The sequence below is a fragment of the Balaenoptera musculus genome, chromosome 1 (assembly GCF_009873245.2).
Source record: "Balaenoptera musculus isolate JJ_BM4_2016_0621 chromosome 1, mBalMus1.pri.v3, whole genome shotgun sequence".
NCBI lineage: Eukaryota > Metazoa > Chordata > Mammalia > Artiodactyla > Balaenopteridae > Balaenoptera > Balaenoptera musculus.
In genome coordinates this window covers 35,908,243-35,920,136 of record NC_045785.1, presented here as the reverse complement: position 1 = coordinate 35,920,136, position 11,894 = coordinate 35,908,243, and the positions used below count along the sequence as shown (strand labels likewise).

The window sequence follows — 11,894 nt, the reverse complement described above, 5'->3', positions numbered from 1 at the left end:
CCCTGCATTGGCAGGCAGACTCTCAACCACTGCACCACCAGGGAAGCCCAGGATACAATTTTTGATAAGGATCCAGAGGCAGATATTCTGTACTGCCAGTTAAGGGCAGATCCATATGCTTTGAAACCTACCAAGTAAAAGGTAAGGTTGACTTTTTTATTCTTTCACAAAAATGTAGAAGCACAATTAGAACACTTGTCTAATCAGATAGGTGACCATCCTACCTTGTATGAGATACAATCAACATCTCTTACAAATTCTACTTCTTTATCAATGTTTCCCACATCTGTTTCCTCTCAATGTTACTGTGCCCTTTCAGAAGAGAAGCCCCTATTTTTCTCTCTCTTTTTAAAAGAGCTTTATTGAGGTATAATTTACATACTATAAAATTCACTCATTTTAAGTGTACAATTCAATGATTTTTAGAAAATTTACAGAGTTGTGTAACCACCAGCATATGCAGCTTTAGAACATTTCTATCACCCAGAAGATCCCAGGTGCCCAGTCATGCCCTGTTCCCACCTCTAGCCCCAGGCAACCACTAATTTACTTTCTGTCTCTATAGATTTGCCTTTTGTGGACATCTGCCTATCCTTTTCTTGCTAGGACTGTTCTGATAGGCCCTTTAACCACACACTTACCTCCAGCTTAGCCCACTTCCATCATCCTTCATACTGTTGTATGATTTTTCTAAAAAGTATACCTGACTACGTCTTTGCTCTTGATTAAAATGCTTCAGTGGCTTCCCGTAGCCTGTAAGATAAACTCCAAGCTCTGACCTTCAAGATCTTTACCATTTTGGCTCATTTATGACCTCTAAATGCCTCATTCTCCAGATATGCCAAACAACTTCTATTTCTCCAAAGAGATATGTACCTTTGTGTCTTCAGACACCAAACATACTGTTTTCTCTGCCTGTTTGCATTAAAAACTCCCACTTTCCTATTAAGACCCAATGCAATCATCCCTTCTTCTTGAAGGCTTCTCTGATCAGTTCTGCCCCTTCTCTTTAAGGCCATCATTGCACTGCTATTATGGCATTTCTTATACTGCATTATAATCCTTGTTTACTGGTCTTTTCTCTCTTTTAAACTGCAAGTTCCCTGAGGATAAGGATTGTCTGTTCATTTTGAGGCTTTGATGCCTAGGACAGTGACTGACATACAGAATGTGCTCAATATGTTCATTAAACAAAGGAATAAACTAGTAAATGTCTTTGCTTTCTTTCAAAGGTGATGTTATCTGAGTGATATTTCACAAATTGGTGAGGGGAGAGATCCATCCTGCATACAGATTCTCATTCAATTCAAGTCAACCTTGAAATGTCCTTATACCATGAAGCTTCAGATGTTCGAGCCTGGCCTCATCTTCGAAAGATAAAAGCATTCCCACAAAGCAGTGCAGGGGGAATAAGGAAAGGGCCCTAGGCGCTTTCTAGGTGAGCGATCACAGTCACCTGGATGAAGATTAGGAAAGCCTTTCTGAGGGGTTGACTGCCCAGATGAGCAACAATAAAAACAGCATCTCAAATTTTAATTACAGTTGACAAGTATTTTTCCAATTTCAATTTACTTTCTTTGTACTCACAAGCAGTCCTGAAATAATCTCTTTTAAAATTTTCAATCTAAATGTAAAGAAAAAAGGCTACAAGTTAACTAAATGTGAACAACAGTTGTCTCTGGGTGAAAGAATTATAGATGATATTTATTCTCTGTATTTTTGAAAAATTTCCAGAGTGAACATGTAACTTGTAATATCAGAAAAAAAAAAAAAAGTCAAAAAAGAACTCTCTAATCCAGCTCTAAGATTTTAACCTCTAACACATTGGTACCAATGCAAAAGGATGGAAGGTTCTTGATCTCCCTTCATTATTCACTGTACATGCTGAAAAGCTATTCAGCTTTTCCCTTTAGTTATACTGAGGTCATCGTTAGACTTCATGACACTTAAATATACCTCAGCAACCTCAATTCCTAAATAGACTGGCTTTTAAAAAATTCGTTTCTTCTTCCTTCCTTCTCACAAGTATTATCAAGTGCCTATTATGTGCCAGGCCTGGTGCCAGATACTAGAGATATGGAGCTGAATAGGAGCTGGTCTTTGCCTTCCAGCCAAGGAAGCAGAGAGGTTAATAGGCACTTAAAATAAAGTGTGATAATGGTGAGCAAGGGGCAAGCACCAAACAGATGACAGTCTTACCGGAAAGAAAAAGTTGGAGTTTTTGTAAATATTATTTCCAGTGGCAGTGGAATGCTCCCAAGAGCATGTGCCTTTAAACTGCAGAAGATGCAAGTGAGAGGGTAGAAACTTCAGGAGAAAGTTAGGGACATATATCATGTTTTGTGTAAGTTTGGATGGATGTTGCTTTGAGCATTTAGGCGAGATTTGAGAATCAGTTTGGCCATTCATTTTTGTGTTTATTCTAAAGGATGTAAGATCATTTGAGTTATAAACCACTTTGACAGCTAAAGGGAAAATTCAGTGTTCAACAAATTGAGAAGTTTGTTTTGCAGAAACGGAGCAAGAATATCCAGACTTCTCCCTCTCAGGCTAAGAGATATGTCATTTTTATTTCAAGCATCCTGGGTTCCAGTGTTCCTGGCTCCCAGGCCAGAGGCGGCCATGTGGGGTGTGCTATACAAGTGACCAAACAGAATTCTAGACCAAAGCACAACAGAGCATTGCTGCACATGACTTTGTTCAGTGAGGAAACCTAGAATTTACTGGAAACCTCTTATTATGGTCAGATGTTTCCTGTGTCTGGTTTCTGAAGCAGATAAAAAGAATATAAAGAGAGGATGAAGAATGAGGCTTAGTCTTTCCAGTCATTGGAGAGGCTTCCAAAAGTCAAATTATGCAGTGAACAAGTTACATTTTGGCTACTACCTGTCATGGTACACATTCAACACACATATTCTGCTAGCCACCATGTGTAAGCCCTAGAGACGTAAGAATGAATGAAAAAAAATTATTCCCTGAAGTAGCTTGCAACCTAACAGGTAAAGTAAAAACACATATACAGCTAAGCATTCTACAGTTAACAATACTGTATCGTACACTTGAAATTTGCTAAGAGTAGATCTTAAGTGTTCTTACCACACGCATACATGCAAAAAGGTAACTGTGAGGTGATGGATGTGCTAACTAACCTTATTGTGGTAATCATTTCACAATACTTACGTTTGTCAAAGGATCACACTGTACACCTTAAACTTACACATTGTTATCCGTCAATTACATCTCAATAAAGCTGAGGGGGAAAGCTAAGTATAATATATAGGTATGGAAATAAGGGTAATGAGGGAGATACTTCATTGTTCATTAATTCAACATATTTATTAAGCAACTACTATACACCAGACTTAGGGATACAATAGTAAAGAAGAACGAGAATGCTCCTATTCTCAGGGAATTTATAGTTTAGTCAGGGAGACTGAAAAAAAACAAGTAAACAAATGAACAAAACTTCTGACAGTGATAAGTGGTTATGAAGAATATCCAATTATGTAATAGTGACCATGAGGGGAAGTACAGGCAATGCTAGATTGGGTGTTTTGGGAAGGCTTCTCTGAGGAGGTGACATATGGCTGAGACTGGGAGACAGGAGCCCGCCAAGAAAAGACCAAGGGAAAAAGAGTTCCAGGCTGAAGGAAAGCAAGTACAGTAATCTTGGTGCATTAAGGAACAGAGAGAACGCCAGTGTTGCTGGAACCGGAGCACGAAAAACACAAGGTGGGTGGAAATGAGGTCAGAGAGGAAGACAGGAGACAGATCTGTAGGAGGCCTTATGTAGGAGGCCATTGACAGACGTCTGCACTGTATTTTTCAATAGCAGAGAGAAGCCCCTGCTTAAAAACCCGGTAGTAACACGATCTGATTATACTCTTAAACATAAACTTCACTGCTATGCGGGAAACTAAATTGACTGTTTGGCAACAGAGTAAAAGGTAGATTAGAGGAGACAGACTGAAGGCCAGGAGACTGGGAGAAGAGATTGCAACATTCCAGATGAGAAGTGATGGCAGCCTGAACCAAGGCAATGACAACAGGAAAAGAAAAAAAAAAAAAGGATACTAATAATGTTTAAAAGGGAAAATTTACAGGACTAGTGACTTGTGGGACATGAGTAAGAGATTAAGAAGAAGGAGGATTAGATCTACATTCTGGCCTTGGGCAAATAGATGCTGACCTGTGCTTATGCGTGTAGCCTCCATCTAAACCACATAACCCTGCTTCTCCTCTGGTCAGACAACTGGACCACAGGTGAGCACCTGACCCAGGAGAAGGCAATCCATAGGCAGATAGGTTCTACCTTTTGGAGACTTGAATTGGGATGCATAGAGAGCTGCGGCTGCTGGTAGGAGATACAAGCAGAAAAGCAAAGAAGAGCAGAGGCTAGGAGGCTATGGGTTGGACTTGATGCTGGGCCTTGGGGCCCATGTTAGTGGCAGAGCATCACAGTGAAGAGCCACAACCCTGCTGCTGAGGGCAACACGACACCTCAAAGAGCTGCCTTGGGTCCAGAATATTCTTCCAGTGCCAGTCTCTGTGGCAGTCAGCTCTCCCACGGATCATCTTTCCATGAGACCTCGGGGTTTAGCTCTTCCTCAGTTCCCTTGAGGCTTGGCCTATAATTGAGATTCTCATTTTTAAGTCTCCTGCTATCTTGGAGCTGTCTATAGTCTGAGTAGGTTCACCTCCTCTACCTTCCAGCCCTCATGCTTTAATACCCAGGAGCACTTTCTGCCTTCCCAATGACCTGCTCCAAGCACGACTCACCCCAAGGGTCTGAACCTCAGGAGAAATAAAAGGCCCTACTTGGACCTTGGGTCTAAGCGGTGTTCTCCAATCTAGCTTTATGAATGAGCTCTCAACTTTGGGGATTTACTGGTCCATCAGCAAAACTGATACTTCAATAGCCATATGGTTACCTGTGTCTTGTTCTACTTTCTCCACTGCTTAGATCCTGGGGGAATCTAACCCCTAGTCTGAGCCCCTCAATTTCTTCCCTCTCAACCCTAATCCCAAACAAACAAAACATGAGTAAATGAGATTCCTGAAGCTACATAGAGAAAAAAAGCCTGAGGACACAAAACAAAACACAACCATTGATTTAGAAGAATGTGGTATATGGAGGAGAAATCAGTGAAATAATCAGAGATAGGAGTAGCAGGACAGAGGAAGCCACAGGAGGTAAGAATTGTTTATAAAAAGGAGTATCCAAATGTGGTAAAGAGGTGGAAGAAGCTGATGGATGAAAAGATGCTGCAGAATCGCTCACTGGGAGGGCATCTGTAACTTTAGTGGGAACGATTTCTGTACAGTGATCAGACTGCAGGGACTCAGCTGTGACTGGGTTAAGTGGAGGCTGTTGACTTAGTAGACATTTCAAGAAGTCTCTCCTTAGATTTATGTCATTAATTTAACTTACCAAACATATACAGAGTTCTTCTAAGCTCAAGAGACTAATCAAAAGATTAGACATGGTCTCTGACATGAAGGAGTTTATGAACTATCAGGAGGATAATACAAAGATACAAAGAACTGTATTACAGGTCTCTAGAAAAGGTGCTCTAGGAGTTAAGAGGCAAGAGGGAGAATTTTTTCTGGGAGAAGCTGGGAAGATATGGAGGAGACAGTATTTGAGCTGCTGTGAGATAACCTCTTGGGACAGGCTGTGCTGGTCGGGTGGGAACACTGAAGGAGAGGCACTGAAGCATGGAAAGTGAGGGGTGTGTGGTTTCAGGAAGGTAAAATCGTACCTAGTTAATATATTAGAGTTTCTTTCAGGAGGTAAAAATGCATGTGACTAAAGGGGAACTAGTCAATACAACCTGTTTAGACTTTCAAAAAAGGCTTTGACACATCAAAGACTATTTTTAAAAAGTGAGTCACCATGAAATTGAGGAAGAAATTGCTATGTCATCAGGAAACAAAAGGCACTTGGCTGAGGAGCAGGAGCAGGACATCCCCTGGGGCGTCAGCACCCACAGGGAGACCAGGAAATCTGGGAGTAGCTAGATTTCCACTACCAACTGCCCTCTAGGAGGGTGGAGGGAAGGGGGAAAGAGTGGCACTGCTTACAAACACCTGTTGGTGCAACAGAAGCTGGAATGAAAATGGTACTAGGCATGTGCTGAGACTGACAGTGAGATGCTAGGATGAAGTTTGGAACTTTAGGGGCCTGGGAAAGTGTTAGTCGTGGTGCCTTAGAAATAGGAAAGGGCCGGGTTTGGTGCAGGAACCATTTGCTGAACCCTGATTTAGATCACACATATACCTCACTCCCTTCCAAACCCCTCAAAATGACAGAAAAGGTCGTTTGTTTGTTGTAAATCAGAAGTACACAGGAACAAAGAGAACAGGAGACACCAGCAACAAAAGTTTTGGAAAGCAGTTAAACAAGTGGAACTTACTCAGCAAAACCAGGAAAGGTGAATCCTATACTAGTAGTGGGGAAAGCTGAAATATGTCCTGAACAGAACTCCCCAAAGGCTCAACTGCTGGCAGCACCAGGTACCACTAGAAGTAGGAGAGAAGACGATACTAAAAACAAGACACTACACTCTTAAGTATGGGCTGACAGCCAAGACCACAAGGCATTAGAGGAAAGTATCTAATATAAAGACAGAGACCAAAACAAATGAAAAATAAATGCAATGTGGAGGGACTTCCCTGGTGGACCAGGGGGTAAGACTTCACGCTCCCAATGCAGGGGGCCCGGGTTCGATCCCTGGTCAGGGAACTAGATCCTGCATGCCACAACTGAAAAAAAAAAAAAAAAAAAAAGAATCCCACATGCCACAACAAGGATCCCACGTGCCACAACTAAGACCTGGTGCTGCCAGATAAATAAATAAATATTTAAAAAATAATAATAAAATAAATGTAATGTGGAAAAAGAGAAAACACATATAAAGGTGAAAACTCTTTAAAAAATCATTAAAATCCTCAGAAAGAAAATATTTTATTCACAAAATAGAATTCATTTTTTTAAAAAAGGTACACTCAGTGAATAAAAACAAAAAATAACTTTTGAAAATTAAAAACATAATAGCAGAATTAAAGAGGATTAAAAAGTAAGTTGAGGAAGTCTTTCAAAATGTAGTACAAAAGACAAAGATAGAAAATGGGAGACAAAAGATTTTTTTTTTAAATTAGAGGACCAGTCTAGGAACCATCACAACTGAATTATGGAAGTTCTATCTAGCAAAAAGAAAAAAAAATTTTTAATAGAAGGGAGAAAATATTCAAAGAAATATTTAAATAACATTTCCCCATAACTAAAGAACTTGAGTTTTTGGGCCTGAAAGGGCCCTCTGAGTGTACCGCACAAGATGAAAATAGTCCTCCAACAAATGCATCATCGTGAAATTTCAGAATACTCAAATTTCCAGAGAGAAAAACAACAAAGAGGTTTTTATACAAATAATAAAAAAAAATCAGAGTGGCTTCAGAACTCTCAATAGGAACGCCGAAAGCCTAAAATACAGTGGGGCAGTATCTTCAAAATTCTGAGGGCAAATAATTTCCAACCAAGAATTTTATACCCAGCCAGACTATCAATTAAATATGAGATTAGAATAAAGACACTTTCATACAGGTAATGTCTCAAAAATTTACCTCTCATGCATCCTTCCTGGGAAATTATTAGAGGATGTGTTCCAGTAAATGAAGAAGAAAATGAAAAAAACATGGGATCCAGGAAATGAGATATACCAAAAGAGAAGGATGGTGATGGGAGACTCTAAGACCATAGTTGGGCAGCAGGGATAGAGAGGAAACAGTCCAGAGCAGTGCATGTCAGAAGGCTCCTAGAGAGATTTCTTCAAGCAAATGAAACTGATAGACTATCTAATGTGTTTGAACATATGGAGAGCAGATTTATACAACTGCGGAAGAGTGTAGAGTTAAATTAGTGGTCAATACATAGAAAACTAAGCAAAATAAAAAGCAAGACTGTTATTGACTTCAGTAAAAATAAAATGTGCAGTGAAAAAACAGTAATCATGGTATCTATGAATAGCATTTTCATGGCCATAATATACAGACTGAATGTTGTTCTAACTATATTAGGAGAATGGGAGGATGGACTTAGTATATGTGGTGGAGGAGCAGTGATAGAGTACTAAATACCAAATATTCACCTTCCATTAGAGAAAGTCAATAGATAATACTCAAAACAGAAATATCAAGAATGAATCAACTATACTTCAATAAAATAAATGTTTAAAAATTAAAATTTAAAAAAGAAATATCAAGAATAGCAATATAACTATGTTATTTAGAGATCTGAAGGTAAATATCAAACAAATTAGAAGAGTTGAAAACAAATGCCTCTTGGAGGCAGGAAATCAAGTAGTAGTGGTAATGGGGGAGTGCTTTTCTTGTTCATTTTTGTTGGTAACAAGTCTTGTAGAATTGTCTTTTTGAACTATGCACATGTATAACTTTAATAAGAACACACACTAAATTGACTTGCACAAGATTACACAGCCTACAGTGGTAGGGCCCGAGCTTCAAATTTAGTCCATCTGGTTCTCTAACCTATATATCATATATCTACCAACAGGGTCAATGAAGAGTCTATTAGAAACCTAGAAGCCTCATATTTGATTATAACCTACTTAATGCTTTACTAAATACTGTCTTACATTATTTTGTGATTACATTATCTAAATATGATCTATCAAAAATAATTAGTCTAGAATAAAAGATAATTAAAAGATGAAACAATCAAATGTGAGGACCTTGTTTGGACCCAGATTTTTAGAAAAAACAAACTGTGGAAATGCATATTTAAGATAATTAGTGATATTTGAATATGAACTGGGTACTAGAAAATATTAAGGAATTATAGTTAATGTCAGATAATAACATAATGGCTATTTTTTTAAAGTTCTTTACTGTTCGAGATGATACTGAAATGTTTATGGGTAAAATGACTTGATGTCTGGGATTTGTTTTATGACCCAATTAATTTTTAAAATCCAAATAATAAAAAAAAGATATGAATCTCCATGAGAGCAGGGCCTGCAATATTCGCATGTGCCAGAGACCTTTGGACAGGATGAGACTATTAAGTCATTTGCCATATGACATTCTTTCCTTCATCTGGAAAAAGATGTACTTGATAGGCTATCATCAAGAGTATGGTGCCATTCCATTCTCAAGAGATAACTTAGTTAAGACAAAGGGAAGGAATAAGATGAAAAGTTGTTCAATAAAGTTTTTATATTTTGCCATGAAAAAAATTGTATACCTATTACTTTGTATTATTTCTATTTAAAAAGAAAAGATATGTACCTCTCAGTACCACAGTTGAGAAATGAAAAGTAATTGGTTGACACCACTGTCATTCATCTTAAGTACTAAGAGTGGAAGGCATGGGGAGAAATGGAATACACTACTAATGGGAATGTAAAATGGTAAAGCAGCTTTGGAAAACAGCCTGGGAGTTCCTCAATAGGTCAAATATAGAGTTACCATATGACTCAGCAATTCTACTGCTAGGTATACATATACCCAAGAGAAATGAAAATTTTATGTCCACACAAAAGCTTGAACATGAATGTTTACAGCGGTATTATTCACAATAGCCAAAAAGTGGAAGCAACCTAAATGTCCACCAACTGATGAATGAATTGTGGAATTAAAGAAACCTCAGCTAAAACTGGAGTCAAGACAAGCCTGTAGGGGGAGCTCTCACACCCTGCCATGCATCCTCAATTATTCCAAATGGGAAGAGACTACACCAGCTCTTCAACAGAAAGGTGCCTCTACTATCCAGAAGGAAGAAGAAAACTTCTCTCCACCCCATGACAGCCCAGACAATAAGAGACTGTAGCAGTCCGACCAATGAGAAGCCTCTATGCTCTGGACTCCCAGCTTCCTCCAATGGACTCTGGTTATCACAGTCCCACACCCCTAACTCCCCCCTTTTCCCTATAAAAGCAAGTTCCCCTTCCTTGTTCTCTGGATTTGCCTATGGTTTACCATAGCTTGCATTTCCCAAATAGCAAGTTCTCTGGTACTCCCGAATAAATTCACTTTTGCTGGTAAAATAACTGGCTATGTTATTAAAGTTGACATATTTGGTGTCACAAGTGGGGTCCAAAGGAGGCAAACCCCCAGAGATGACAGCTCATGGAATCAAGTGAGGTACCTGCACTGAGCCCCTTGTGTTTATCGCTTCAGCGAGTTGCTGCCTGCTTTCAATATGGGGAGTCTTCTCTTGCATTCCAAGCTACGTTCTTCTGTGTTTTGAGCTCTCCAACTTTATTCAGGATCTGGAAAGGCTTTGTCCTTTCGGGGGAGAAGTTTCGGCCTTTCTGGTTCAAGGCTTTGTCCTTGGTGAGTACTCAAGTTGTTTTCTGGAGCATGTGGTAGCAAGGTTCTCTTTTGGAGATTGAGCTAACTGGGAACTAAGAGTTTGTTTTATTCCTTTTGGAATCTGGGCTAAGACTCTATCAACTTATGTGGGTTTCTGGGAGAACTTAGGGAAAAGGGATTCCAGTCATCTAAATGTTCTGAAGGCAGCCCTCCTTTGGGGACTCCGGCCAGTTCATGTTTAAAAACTGTGTACACCCTTTATGTGCATTTTTAACTAAGTGGGCCAAACTAAAAGTAATCAGGAATTACAGTGGCCATTGTGCGGAACTTTCAATCTCCCCAAATTCATTTTTCTTAAGATTAAATTGGAGGACCACAGTTCTAAAATTGCCTCTTTGCAAGATTCTGTTTCTAAATTGGCCAAAACAACCAAAAAACAAACAAACAAAAAAACCTAAAAAAGAACAAAATGTCTTCCAAAGCCTCAAACTCCTTGTGTCCCCCTCCCCCAAATTCTTTGTCTTGGGCACCAACTTGTGTGTCTTCTCTGCCCCCTCTGTCTCAGACTCTGCTCTGGCAGCCATCTTGTGCCCAGGCCCTGCCCCCAGTGTCATCTTCCTCTCTCCTCTGCAAAAACCTGCCCCTTTAAAAATCAGACCCTCTGAGGATCCAAATGCTAAACCCCTAATTACTGTTTCTAAGACAACTGGAGCAAATAAACAACTAAAAGGAAAGATTTAAACAGCAATTGTCCTAGATTTTTGAAAACAGACAAATAGACTGCAAAACTCCTAGGAGAAAATTTGCTTTCTGTATCTGTTTGGTGAAGCTTTTCGGTTAAGCCACCTATCCTGTTCAAAAGGTAAAACCTTTGTTTTAAGTCCATCTTAAGGGGCAACCTTAAAAGAGAGAATTCCAAGCCACTCAGGAGACAACAGATTGCATTCTTTGATGGATATGCAGAAGTTTCTAAAAGACAATTTGACTCCAAAAACAGCTCTAAAAGGATCCTTACAGTATGCCAGAAACACAATTTGGATCAAACTATTCTTTTTAGTTCTGTATTACTGTACCTGAGAAATGGCTAACATTTTAAATAAAACTATAAGGTCCCTGTCTGCATCTGTCTGTGTACTAATGTGTATCTATATATGAATGTATATATGCGTGGTATTTTTTTTTCTTTTCTACCTCTGGATGGTATTGCTAAAATTAATTTGTAAAACAGCTTTATTTAATTGGCTTAGAAACAAACAAACACTTAAATGAATTAAAATATAATGAAGACTGGCCCAGGTGCTTTCTGGGTTTACATAATCTAGTTGTGAAAGCTAGTTTGGGGTTATTGGTTTAATTAAAACAGGCATGTCTTTGGAGTTACCAGTGCTGAAAATAATGCAGGCATACAACTTTTATTCTGCCTGGGTTTATTGGTCAGATAAGTTCATGTTATCTTTGCTACAAAGTTTATCAGCAAGAAAAATACATGGTATGATAAAATTTTTCATGAGTGTTGGAAACAAGTGAATTGAAAGGATGTGGATGAGATATAAGTTTCTAGG

General features: G+C 39.0%; 1 protein-coding gene across 1 annotated transcript in view; it reads right to left on the bottom strand.

The window, feature by feature from the left end:
• ST3GAL3 (ST3 beta-galactoside alpha-2,3-sialyltransferase 3) overlaps positions 1 to 11,894 on the bottom strand; it is a 205,220-nt gene that overhangs the window by 123,808 nt on the left and 69,518 nt on the right.